Source organism: Callospermophilus lateralis, chromosome 2 (genome assembly GCF_048772815.1).
Source record: "Callospermophilus lateralis isolate mCalLat2 chromosome 2, mCalLat2.hap1, whole genome shotgun sequence".
Classification (NCBI taxonomy): domain Eukaryota; kingdom Metazoa; phylum Chordata; class Mammalia; order Rodentia; family Sciuridae; genus Callospermophilus; species Callospermophilus lateralis.
In genome coordinates, this window is record NC_135306.1 from 133357907 (window position 1) to 133372657 (window position 14751).

Below are 14751 nucleotides of genomic sequence, written 5' to 3' on the forward strand. Positions count from 1 at the left end.
TGCTACCTATGGGGTCAGAATATTTTAGTTATTTTTGAAAGTCTGAGGAAGATTACATTTTCAATGAAAATTCCTTGATACAGGCCCATGTGTGTGAGTCATTATGTGGTCTTGGAGATGCATACTTGTTCTGGCAATTGACCTAGCACGGTGGTGCTGTTACACTCTGCCTGATCTGAAGATTAAACAACTGGTAGAGCACAGAAGAATGTAATTCCAGTGGGTGTTATTCAACATTCCTTTAAATCTGGATGCCACGTGATCAATGCTTAGTTATGGAGTTGGCAATTTCTTCATTCTCTGGCATCCTCTGCAGGCTATATTCAGAGCTAGTAGGATATCCTGGGAGTGTAAAACAGACAGGCACTCAGCTTGCAGTGTTGTGTGTTTGTATGTGTGTAACATTTATCATTGTTCAAGGACTTTGGAAATGAGCTGCTCACTTATATTATAGAGGCCTTTTGAAAATCCAGTCAGGATTGTGGCTTATCAGGGACGCATTGTATCTAGTTTTATACCTCCTGAATAAAATAAAAAGGAAATGAAAATGTTTTCACTCAGTGAAAGCATTGAATTTCAAACAGAATTTTAGAGCACAGGTTCTGCATAATATTGATTAATTGTCTCTTGTTGCAACATTCTGTGTCATAAAAGACATAAAGTAACAGACATAGAGCCCATTCAGGTAAGCATTTTTCTAATGAAGAAATACATATATTTATTTGTTCACTTATTCATTCATTTAATTTCATTCTTCAATAATATCTTGAATCCAAATTAGGTAACTGTGCTAGTTACTAGTGATGAAAAGGTAAATAAGACAAGACACTGGACTTTGAAGACATTATGGTTTCATAACAGAGACATATATGTAAGGAAATGATTGGAAGGAGTGTGATTAGTTATAAGTGACTATCTGTAGAAGACACATATGGCAACATTTTTCCATGTCAGTATGGATATTTCATAAATATTATTTTCAATGGCTATTCATAATACACTTTAAGGAAATATTTTACCATAGTCCTGACCATTTTTAAACTTTTGGAAATTTGATTTTTTAGCCTACTATTACTATAAATGATACTCTAATGAACATTTTAAAGTTTTTATTTCCCTTATATTTTCTCTTGGGGTAAATAATGCAAAGAGTTATTGCTAAGTCAATGGCTATCAAAATTAGGACATCCACAATACATATTAAAAATAGTTTGCCTCAAATGTATGATTGTATATCTTTCTAAATATACACAAAACTATTTTACTGAATCATTTATCAATATTAAATTATGCATTATATATACTACATATATAGTTTGAAAAAAGCCTTACAAATTTGACAATCAAAGTGAATAAAAGAAATATGAATTTCTATTTTATTACTGGTAACAGATAAATTTCTATTATTATTATTACTGCAATTATTTTTGTTACCATATTTATTTCCTTTGGGCTGTGTGTTTTTTGTTTATTATATATTATTTATGGAAGTCTTAGTAATCTCTTGATTATATGAATTCTTTATCCATTAAAAATTAAATTTTGCTACTACGTCTCTACTCAAAGGTCAATGTGTATATTAAACAGGATTTCTCTCATCAACACAAAATAACACCCCCCCTTCAGTCCTCATTGTTCCTTATCCCCTTATATTGTAAACATATGTGCACCTGAGCACACACATCACACACACACACACACATACACACACACACACAGCTTTTGTTTATTATGCCACAAATCATCATTTGGAGAAGTTCAAATGCAAAGAATCAAGAACAGTTAACAAACACTTTATACCAGTCACCTGATTTTATCCACTTCAGTGTGTATTTTCTAAGAACAAGGACATTCCTTTCAAATAATCACAGTAAAATGGTCACATCAAGAAACATTGTATTATATCAATTCTATTATCTAATTTTTAACCCCTACTTAAATTATTCACTTGTCCCAACAATGCTATTTACGCCTGTATTTTCTTTTTTGTGTGTGAAAACATCAGAAATTTATTAGTTGCTCAAAACATTACATTGATCTTGACATATCATATATCATACATTTGATTCAAATGGGGTATGAATTCTTATTTTTCCCACATATACAGATTGCAGGATCACATTGGTTATGCAGCCACGTTTATACATACTGCCATACTAGTGTCTGTTGTATTCTTCTGCCCTTCCTATCCCCTTCCACATTGACCTTTGAGTAGAGTCGTAGTAGCACAGAGAAGTGAGGGAGCAGGCAATGCAAGGCTGCAAGCAGCACACCTGACATATTTGAGGAACAGAAAAGATGCCAACTAGTCTCAATCAAAGTGAACAAGAGGGACAGAGGAAGGAGATGAGGTCAAACAAGCAGCTTAGAATAATATCACTGAGCCTTACAAGGCATGATAATTTTATATAGAAAGTTAATCAAAGAAAGAAAATCACTGGAGGCTTTAAACTATGATGTGATCTATGTAGATCCTACTGTAATGGGAATTTTTTGCTCAATTTTATTTTAGGATTATTTGTAGTATATAAAAATACCATTGATTTTTGTGTATTGATCTTGTATCCTGCAAACTTGTTTTGTTTGTTTGTTTGTTTCTTTAACACTGATTAACATTTCATTGTGTGGATCTATCACTTTTTATCTGTTCACCTACTGAGGGACAGCTTGATTATTTCCAAGTTTTGGCAATAATAACTTTTCTATGAAAATTAAAAAAAATAAATTTTGACTGTCATATATGCTTCAAATGCATTTTTACTTTTTATGAACACCCACAAAAAACAACAAATAATGCAAAATATTATTTTTTTTCTTTTTGACTCCCTTTTTATTGTCAAAAATAAAAATAGTAAGAAAGTGTGTATCAATGCAGTCTTGTATAGGCAGGGTAGAACATGGCACTAACCAACTACAAAACAATATGTGTGATAAAGTCCTGAATACAGTTTTATGTGGATCACATTACATGGTTGAAAATGTGCTTTTGTTCTCATCCTTTAGTTAATCTGGATCACATATTCTATCATAACTGTGTGACCTTTTTGTAAGTGTGGGACATTCATAAAGGTAGGTTCCTCATCTTTGAGTTTTTGTCTACCTAGCTAATCTTTGTGTACTTAGCATATGTAACCTTTTCAGTATTTTGGAAATACACTATCTTTCAGTGTAGGGGTTGGATGCAGAAGAAAGAATACATTTCCCATTGAATAAACTTCCCACATTATTTGGGGAGGGGGATTGTGGCATCTGACCAAGGGTTGGCCCCATAGGCTCTGCCTCACAGGAGGCTGGGCCAGAGGAGTATTCTTTTGGCATTTGGAGGAGCAGCAGCACCACAGGGCTCTGAGAATAAGTAGCTGTGCCCAATGTGCACTGAAGGCAGCACTGAGCTGTGGAATCCCAGGATCAGTAGTGGCAGCAGGCTCTGCAGCAGTATTTGGGTTGTGGCACAGGTATCATTTTCTTTTTCTTTTTTGGCCCATTTTCTCATCCAGTGCCTTTGGGTCACATAGTCATTTTCTAAGTTGCCAAAAGGTTTGACTTGCATGTTTTTGTTTTTTAAACTCAGATTGTTGAGTTCATTTTTGTTCTTTGCATTTGAGCCTCTTGACGAAGTATCATTGCTAGTTAAGTATGGATAAGGAGCAGATATGATTTAGAAACATCCAACAACTTGAAGGCCTATTATTTTTCTCAGATATCTATTTTTCAGAGATGGAAAGTGAGGTCTAGAGAAGTCAAACTAGTAACCGGAAACTCTCCTGCAGATATTGGGTGGCAGAGATAAGGTTGGAATCTGTGTCTTATATTGGTTGGTGTTCTTCTGAATGTACTTTCCTCTGTCCTGGATCATTGATTCAAATGGTAGTCTGACTTGACCATGTTTGTCTAGGTTACATCAATCATATGCTGTGTTTCTTAGGGAAAGATTTGTTGGCTTTTCCTATCCCCTGCGGGAAAGGGATTTTTATTTCCCCTCCATGCTCCTAGGTTTTCTTCCTGGAGTCCTGCAAATTAATCTTACAGAAGACAAAATAGCAAGTGGAAAAACTATTAATTTAATATAGGTTTTACATGATGGAGAGTCATCCAAGAAAAAAGGTCTCAACAATGTGATGAAGAGTAGAAACTTTTAGGGAAAATGTGATTGGAAAAAAAGGATCTGAGCTAAGCATGGTAAATAGGGGAGAACTTAGCAATGTCTGTTCATGCAGATTCCTCTTATTGTCCTTCCATGTTCAGAGATGAGAATAGTTCTTTCTTCCAGGTATAGGGAAGGCACTTCTTACCTGAGGATCTTTTGGCCTTCTTCAGGGAAGGAAGGGGAAATCAGAGTCAATCCTGTACCTGCCATTTCTTAAATTTCTTCATTTTAAAATAGTCAACATGCCATGGTACATGATCTTGGGATAGTGTTATTTGAATCTGGTCACTCTGGTTTTTCCCTTTTGCATCCTGGTCTTGCACAGGATCAGAAAAGCAGAGGGTACCTGACTAATCTGTGGAACTAAAATGAAGCTCAGTGGTGTATGTGAAAATAAGCATGTTCAAAGTGAAATGAGTTAAATTCATTTAATCAAATAGATCATAAATTATACTAGAATTTAGAAGATAAATGGATAAAATTGTTTTCTATTGTTTGAGGATTTACCCAAGTCCTTTTAGGCTCCTATGGCAAAATACCATAAAGCTTATAAACAGAAGAATTTTATTTCTCATAGTTTTGGAGGCTTAGTGGTACAAGTTGGAGGAATTGACAGATGCAGTGTCTAATGAGGGGCTGCTTTCTCACAAGTGACAACTTTTACTATGTCCTCATGTAAGTGAAATGGCCCAGCCAGTTTTCTGGGGTCTCTTTCACATGCAACCTAAATTTTCTCCTATAGACACTCCTTCATACTTCCATCACCTTGGAGGTTAGAATTTCAACACTGGAATTTTGGGATAGGGGCCAAACACTCAGGCTTTAAATATAAAGCATATAATAAATGAAATCATTTGATGTTTTCCTCTGATCTAATAACCTTCATACTGGCTAGTTCATTAACATGCAGTGAGTGCAGTGAATTCATTTAATTTTTCTTTAAAACATAATTTGCAATGGCTTTAAGAAAAATATGAATCAGGTTTTTGACCATACTATAGGACTGATGCATTCATCATTTCTGGCTTAAAGTAACATTGGCTCAACTTGACTAACCATTTGGGTAATAACTCACACTGAGAGGAATACCAGGGTAATTAACACAGTTTTGATACAGTTTCATAATTGCCTCATTCATTTTAATTTTGCATCCCTAGTAAGCTTCTGGCAGTTTGAATCCCCAAGCTTTCTCCTGTGAGTTAGGAGTTGCCCATACTTCCTTGGTTTCCCCAAAAGATATTAGGCAGAAATTCAAGCCAGATATCTACATCAAGACACTAGAGTACTCCCTAACAGTGAAGGAAAAGGTGCTTGGGAGTGCTTTCCTCAGATGGAGTTCTTCCTGGGAATGTGTCCTTTGGTGGCTTTGAGAGTGCCCAGGTCATTCATACCACAGATTCAATATTCCAGTTACACAAAAATGTGAGATTTGACTGAATGGTTGATTTCAGTTGTATACGAATTTTCTTTTTCAGAAATGTAAATTTATTTTATCTTTTAAGATATGGATCATGTTTACATAGAAGTCTAGTAACATATGCTCTAAAATCTCTATATTTATCTTCAGTTTTACAACCTAATTATTGTTTAGTCTAAGTTTTGCATCAGATGTGAATTTATTTGAAGGAGCTAACTAAGAAGTGTTGCTTCCTGGGATGAAATTTCAATGTTAAGTGGAAAATATATGGAAGGTCTTATTTATTAATGGCTGCTAATGGCTCCTAAATGCAGTTTTTAGAGGAACAATTACTGCCTTGTTTTGACACGTCAACTGGGGATTATCCTTTCATATGTAAATTGGCATTTTTCTGCTTGGACCTAGGTTGCTTCAATTTGTGATATTCTAAGTTCTCATTCTTCCCAGATCATCACATTTTGACTCAGTAGGCTAGCAGGCAGGGTGCAAAGAAAATGCCTTCAGACTGTGGTTTTCTGACCATGCAGGAATGGTTCCATCTCCGCTGATCATGTTTTGTTACCACAACTCAGCAGCTAAAAGTCAACAGCAACAGCAACAGCAGATTCTTTCTACGGTGTTTTCACTGCTATCTACTAGGTCAGAGGAAAGATGGCCGTGTGCAAACAGACTGTGAAAGAAAAGAGAACAGGGTGCGAGAGACACCCAAATCACCAGTCTTAGAAAAAGTGCTTTATATAACCAGGAGATATTTCAAAGTTAGTAAAATGTTTGTGTGGGTTATTTCTCTTGATTAACTTTATTATTAGTGCATTATATTTATACATAATAGTGGGGTTCATTGTGACACATTCAGAAATGCATATAACTTAATTTGCTCCATTTTACTCCTCAGTACTTCTTTTTCTTTTCTCCTTCCTCCCCACATCCCCTTCCTTTACTCTACTGGTCTTCCTTCTATTTATATATATATATTTTTAATTAGTGCATAATATTAATACATATTGGTGGTGTTGACTGTGATATATTTATACATTCACTTAGCATAATTTGACCAAGCTCATTGCAATGTACCTCCCTATTCCCCTTTCTCCCCCTTGATCCTTGACCTCTATGCTCCTGTTTTCCCTTTTATTTACATAGGATTTCCCTCCCTTGTATTTTACTTCTTATGTCTCTCTAGCTTCTGCATATGAAAGAAAAGTTTCAACTCTTCATTTTCTGAGTCTGGCTTGCTTCAGTTAGTATGATATTCTCCAATTCCTCCCGTTTACCAGCAAATGCCATAATTTCATTTTTATTTATGGCTGAGTAGATATAATATATAATATATAACCACTTCTGTATGGTCAGAAAACCACAGCCTCAAGGCTGAGTAGATATAATCTATAATATATTATTTTTTTTATTCAGTCATTGTAAGGGTTATTTCTTAAGAGGAATTTTAGACTTATTTTGAACAATGACTACATAATGAGACAAACAAATAGCTCCCCAAAGTGGCACTTTGGGAAGGATCACACTGTACCTGGTTCAATAAAGTGAACAGAGGGTTATAAGTGCAGAGTTTGTTGTTAGACTGCTTGGGATGGAATGCTGATTTCAATGCTATGTGACCTTGGTCAAGCTAGTGAACCATCCTGTGGCAAAGTACCCACATTATAGTAATCTAACAATTATTTTGCAATTTATACATTATTTTTAAAAGTGAGATTAATTAACTGGTACCAGCTCTCTGGAAAGAACCTGGTTAATAAATGTTCATGACTATTATAATTATTGTACGTAACATTAAAAATATCACTGAATATAACCATTTAAGGTTTGGTATTGTAGTTCAGTAATAAGAGTACTTGCCTAGCACATGTGAGGCAATGGGTTTGATCCTCAGCAACACAAAGAATAAATAAATGAAATAAAGGTATTGTGTCCATCTACAACTAAAAAATTTTTTTAAAAAAGAAAATAACCATTTAAACTCCTTAAGAATACTTTCAAATAATTGCTAAACAGAAACAAACACCCAAATTTAGAGAGAAAAAAAATAGGCTTATGACTAAGTTTGTTTTAGTTCTTTATCTTTTCAGTGTGATACATTGGAAAGAGAATATAACTTATGTTTGAATTTTGGTTTCTTTGTCTACTTACAAGCTGTGTGAACTTTACTAATCTACTTCTCTTACCATCAGTTGTTCAGTTTTAGCTATAGATATGATCCTACTTTATTCAAAATATGGATGTGAAGTCTAACTTAGCCTAGGAATTGTTTATGGGCTAGTGCTTGGCTTAGAATAGCAACTTAACAGATATTTCTCTATTTTTTTCTCTCTTTCAAAATTAATATAATTTCATTTTAGATAAACATAAATATACCAAAGTTCCGTACCTTTAAAATGTAGCTTCATGTTTATTAAATAAAAATGCTTGAGGCTGGGCATGTAGCCCAGTGGTACAGCACTTGCCCAGCATGCATGAAGACCTGGACTCAATCCTCGGCACCAAAACAAAAGACGAGTAACATGCTCAATGTAAAAACAAATGTGAGACAAAAATAATGATGCAGAAATTACTTAAAATTCATTCAAAGAGACTTATAACATGTTAGAAAATAATAGTTTTTCAGTTGCTGCTCTATTCATCTCTAAATATGTAGGCTGTGACTAGACTGTTATATAGTTTTAAAAAATATATATTGTTCTGTAACTTGATTTTCTTTTCCCTGATAAACATATTGTGTGTATCTTTCTTGTTTAATACTTATAGACATGCAGCATTATTTTTAAAGACAGTATAGCACTTCATCTTAAGAATTTTTTGCATAGTTTATTTAACCAGCAACAAATTGATAGATATTTAAATTGCATCATCTTGTCTCTATTAAAACAGTGCTGTAACACTGCATTTATGTGTAACACACATACTTATATACCTCTAGTGCTTGTGTAACACACAAGCTTATATACCTCTAGTGCTTGAGTAACTTTCTACATGTGAGTTCTAAAAGTGGAATTACTGCATTAAGGTGAACACACCGTTTATAATTCATGCTTACATTTCTTGGATAATTAGTAAGAGCAACCATCATGTTATATGAAATATTTTTTTCCTTGAGTTACTTGCCCAAATTCACTGTAAGTGGTATAATTACTTATTCCTGGCATCCAACAATCTCTTAAAATATTTCACACAATATACTTATATTAAGTATCGTGTATTTTCATTTATATATATATGTGTGTGTGTATACATATACACACACACATACACACACACACACACACACATATATATATATATATATTTAATGAAGGTTTGGTAAATAGGTATATCATATTTGACCCAATGTGATATTTGTAGTAATTTGTATTTGATATCCAGCCCTAGGATTTTCTTAGAGAATATAACAATTTTTCCATCATATTTTGAAGAAAAAGCAGACTCAACTGAAGCCATTGAGACTTACTTTCTCCTTTTACAAATGTAGCCCCCTGAATGTAAAAGGTAATGAAAATTAAACCTATGTGTATCTAAGTATATGTGCATATGTACAGGCTTGTATGTACATGCATGCATACTTATAGATAACCCCTTGTTATGTTTTCAGTGGGCAGAACAATATTTAGTTTTCTAGTGTCTATGCTCATAGGCCAGGAACAAAACTATTTACTGAATAAATATATTGAGTTACGCTGTGTTGCAGTGCAAGTAGGTGAGTTGTCACATCATTGTTTTTTGTTCATTATTCAAGCTGTTCACTTTACTATGGCATATTAACTCTAACAATCATCATTGTTCCATCAATAAATGTCTATTCTGTAGTGTGTGGAGAATTAGAAATTTCAAGGATGTATTGTGAAACACAAATTTCTATAAGCCATCTGGGAGCAATTTAAAAATGAATTTGACTTGTGTCTAAACAAATACGGACCATATCTCTAACTCATGGTAATCATGTATTTCTGGTCATATTGTGATGGCTCTCTCCACTTACTGACACTTGTGCACATTCATATGGGAGGTGATACAGGGGAATAGTTAAGGATGCGAGCTCTGGAGCTGGACTTCCTGCGCTTAGATCCTGGTCCTGAAAAAGATTTTCTGTGAGCATGACTTTGTCTCTCCACACCCCATGCTATCTTTAAATATGGAACTACCAAGAGAACTATTCGAGAGGATCACTGTAAGGATAAGTGAGTTAAGACAGAAAATCCCTTAGAACAGCACCTGGACCAAAGTGCTAGTCATATCAGCTAGACTCCCTCAAGACCTGGTTCCATTTTTCCTCCCTTTCACATCAATAAACTTTTAAAACTTGAACTAAGCTATATTTTCACATTAGTGTTATAGTTTTCCTTCTTCTACACATTAATAGAAATTTCTTTTCATCTTGTAAGTTAATGAAATCATGTTCTTTTTATGGCAATTGTAAAGATGCAGCAAACCATGTGGAAAAGCACAAGAGTTTTAGAATCAGAAATAATTGAATTTAAATTCTGGATGATCACTTACTTATTCTGTGATCTGGGGGAGGTTACTAAAGATAGGGTCTAATAATACAAAGATAATTTAGATCTTTTCTTTTTTTGAGCTTCTTTAATATCTGGGTATAGTACTAAAACATGGCGGATGCTCATAAGCAGTTATTTTTTCTAAGAGAATGTAAATTTCTTAATGACAGCAGTATGCTTTATTTACCTGGGTAAATAAACCCCAATTAGGGTCCAATTTAGGCCCACATGTGCTCAATTTTACTTAGATAGATTGACACAGTTACTAAATGAGCCAGCATCAGGCTTTACTTGATCTGGGTACTTAAATGATATTAGTACAGTTCCCACTTTTCCTGTGAACTGGTTTTATTTTCAAGAAAGCACTCCCTCCTTTGTACTAAGACAATTGTAAACAAATCTAGGTTCCTATATTTTCAATAATGACAATGAAAAGAATTTTTTTTTTCCCCCAGAAATGCCAGCCAATGCTCAGTGTAGATTTCCACAGGGTCAGGTTGTTTAGGCATGCCTCTTCTAGAGCTAGGACGTTCCCACCCACAGTGAAGAAGCAGCTGCTGTAAAGCAAAATGTGGGACCCACGCAGCAAAAGTGTGAGAGGATGCTGACAGGTCCTCTATGGGTGTGAAGAGCTTTATCTCAGCAGCCATCTACCCTATAATTGACTGCTACTGCTGGTGCGTATATAGGATCCCATATTTCACTGGAATGTCCTCTCCATCTCCAAGTCACTGACCTTTTCACTAAAAAGGCCAGTGGCTAGAATTCCTCTTATTCTGCAGCAAATCAAGAAGGGCATATTGTCTGAACATTTGTGACCTCCCCAAATTCAAATGTTGAAAATTACCCCCTAAAGTGATGGGATTAGGAGATAAGGCTCTGGGAAGTGATTAGGTTACTAGGGAGAAGTCTTCCCGAATGGCATTAATGACCTTGTAAAAGATACCCAGGGAGCTAAATAGCTTGCAGACTTAATTTCCCAGGGACCTCTGGGACTGTCTCCACTGTGTGGAAACTCAGCTATTAGTCATCTTCTATGAACTAGGAGCCAGGTACTTACTAGGCAATGACTCTTCTGATTGTGGTCTTTCCAGCCTCCAGAACCCTGAGAAATAAACTCCTTTTGCTTGTATGCTACCCAGCCTATAGTTTTTTTGTCACAGCCATCAAAATGGGCTAAGACAGAGCAGTGGTTGGCAAAGATGGAGTTGATGTAAAGTTCAAAGAACATTCTGAGTGTGCCACTTTCACACAGATATTATTTAAAGAGAAAGGGAATTTTAAAAAGAACGAAAAGACACAGATCTTTTTATTACAGGCAATTACATTTAGTGGGTGATTAAAGGGGTTTTACTGATCCAACAAATATGTGAGTCCCTGTCAACCACTGAACCTTGCTTGCTCTGTTTTGTTTATCAAATGAACAACCAGATCCAATATTACCTCCGAGTTCTACTCATCCCTGTCTTTTCTTCAAAACACTTTTGAAAATATTTTGTTAACAATATATGAATATACGTGTATGTTTGTTTATAATATGTCTTAATTGATTCCATATGGGTACAGAGTATCTTGGTTGGTTTTTAGTTCATTCTAGGATTTCTCAACCTCAGCAGTATAGACATTTTGGGTCAGATAAGGCTTTGTTGTGTGGGCTTGTTTTGTGCATAGTGGGATGAGAAGGAGTGTCCCAGACCTAACTTATAAGATGCCAGTAGCATCCCAGCTCATCCCCAAAGTTATTGCAAGCAAACTTTCTCCAGATATCGCCAAATGTTCCATGAGAGGAAAGACTGCTTCTAGTTGAAATCACTGGTATGTGCCCAGTACTCAGCACAGAGCATAGCACATGGAAGACAAAGACTATTATTTATGTAAAAAAATGAGTGGAACACTGTTTTGTTAGGCAGTCTATCTCTTGCTCTTCTTCCCTAACACAGGTAATTACCCAAGGATGAAATGCAAGGATCACCTCAGAAGGAAACTCTCAGTAAGATGTTCTTTGTTCTCATTTTACTTTTCATAATTGTTTTTTTCTCCTTTTCTCATGACTTATTTAAGTAATCTTGAGACAATATTTGACTTTTTACTACAATCACTCTATTGTTTTGTTTGTGTGCATGGCATCTTAAGTTTTTATTTTCTGTAAAAGAGGATTTAATATCTTCTTTGATAATGGGACAGCAAAATTTTATTTCTCAGGCATGTTAGGAATTTTTAAATTTTGTTTTATGTAAGATTAGGCTGGTTTGGACACACATCTAAATGAGAAATAAAATGAATAGCATTTCAATTTACTGTTTTTCTTTACATTTCATGTTCAGTGTCATGGATCAGCAGTAGTCAGCAGAGTTCTTTTGCAGAGGTGGTATTGAGCTGACTGCATTGAAGCCCTGGCAAACACTGAAAAATGTAGATGTTTGAGTGTCTATCTCAGTGTTTCTTGTTCAGTGATTCTGGGGTATGCCCAGGAAATCTGTGTTTTTAAGAAAGCACCCAAAGGATTCAGAGAATAACCTACTTTGAGAAATATTTTATAGTAGAAAAACTCTATACATATGGCAAGCATTCTCTTATGAAGTCTCCCACTAAGGAGTTATTTTAATCTTTATGTGACCTTCAACTGGTCAGTGGTCAAAGCTGTGCTGTCATTTCATTTACTACTTCGATGAGAACAAAGGCAGTGCTAAACTATGTTTGTGGCTTATTGAAAACTCAGATTCTCTATTTGCAGTTGCAGTGAATGGTTAATTATCTTTTTATGATAATAGCAGTCCATGCCCCTTGCTTCTTTTAATGGTTGCAGAAAGTGAATTGCAGGTTTTCAGGTCCTAATTGGATCATGGGCTGAACAATTAGCTGCTTGCTGACTTAAATTCCCAGGGACCTCTGGGACTGTCTTTAGAACTGCTCCTGCTACCCTGGTCACTGAAATTTCCAGGTGTATGGAAAGAAAAGTCTCTTTAGATATTTAATTTCCCATACAATCATTTTATGGAGACCAGCCTGAGCCATGGAGACAAAAGTTTATCATTTTTTAAAAAATATCTATTGTGAACCAGAACCAGAATTATGAAGCTGGTGGTCTTTCCAGAGTATTAGTCTAGCTTTACTCATATTCTGGCCTCTAAATTTAGATTTCTGGCATCCCAAAATAAGAGTACTGATTAAAACGTTTGCCCAAGTAACTATAATTCCTACTGGGAGCTTTGGTTTCCCAGTTCATCTCAAAGAGGCTTGCTATTTCCTTCAAAATTATGACTCACTTCTCAATATTATTCCATCCAGTGTAATTTTATATTAGAACAACTTTTATAAGTACTCTGCCTGTAGTGTTTTTTTTTTTCTTTCTCAGAAAACCTCATGGAGGTAAAGATGATCAGACTCTATAGCCTCACCATGAACCGACTTTTTCTTCTGCTCAGTCTGATGAAATGCAATATCGAATTACTTTGAAGTCAACACACCTGGCAATGTCTCTCCAGGAATGTTCTAGGAATAACAGTTGATGTAACCACTCATCTCAGGCTCACATGTGTTAGTGTTATACACCCGGGGACCTGCTGCTTGAGGAAGGCTAATGCCTTCTCCTTGTTCATGTTGCATATGCTATTTATGCTCATGGTCTGTCAGTTTGGACCATCTTAATAATTTTTTGTTAACTATAATTGACTTTGTGGCTCAAGTTTCTCAGATTATTTCCCCTCTAAATTTACCTAATACATATTCACTTCATCATGAAATCTTCTCTTAGTATTTTTTCCCACAGAATTTGTTGCATCTTATATAATTGTATACTTTCCCAAACTCATATGATAGAATCATAGGATCCTCTTACTTCAAGGTCCCCTAAACAAGAATTCTAAACAGTATTAGTTATACCCCATTTTGTGTCTCTATTACCTTCTGGTCTATTCATTTTTGGCTTATAAGTAAAATTTAACCAACATTTATTTAAAGTAGGCTATGTGCCACTAGGGACTCTTCTGAAACCCAGTGATTATGTTTTTTGTCTTTTTCCAATGTACTGGAAGTGTCAATGTAGGTTTTATGAAGATGGAGTTCTAGCCTCTGGAATTCTGACTTACAGAAGTATTATTCTGTTCTGAGCCAAGCCCTGGGAAATTGATTAGAAACATATTCTTTTCACATGAGAAGTTTTGTGTAGTAAACCAGGTAGCCCTAAGGGTCTATACTTACATACATAAATATTATTCAGTATGGTTAGGATATATAAAATGATTTTGGAATACATTTCATAAAGTAAAATTAACTTGGCCTTCCTGGGGTGATGGGTACTGATATTAAGAATAAAACATGAAATTAAACCTTGAGGGATGTAAGACACAAGTAGATACAGCTGCCAGGATGACCAGGTATGTACCTCAGAGAGCCTAGAAAGAACGCTTCAGATGCAGGGCACAGTACTAGTAAGGCAACTGAGGATGGCAACTTAAGATTTTCCTTGAAGACAGAGTGTATCTAAGGTTACCATGTTTTCTCCTTAGCACTTAGCACAATGCTAAAAACAAGCTAGGCACTCAATGATGTTTATTAGATGAAGAAAATGCCATTTCCTACTAAGTGTCCAAATTTAAAGAGGCAAGAAAGCTATTTTTCCTAAATTGGCTTTTAAATAAAGACGAAGATCTACAATTGGAAGGGTAAAGGAGTATTTA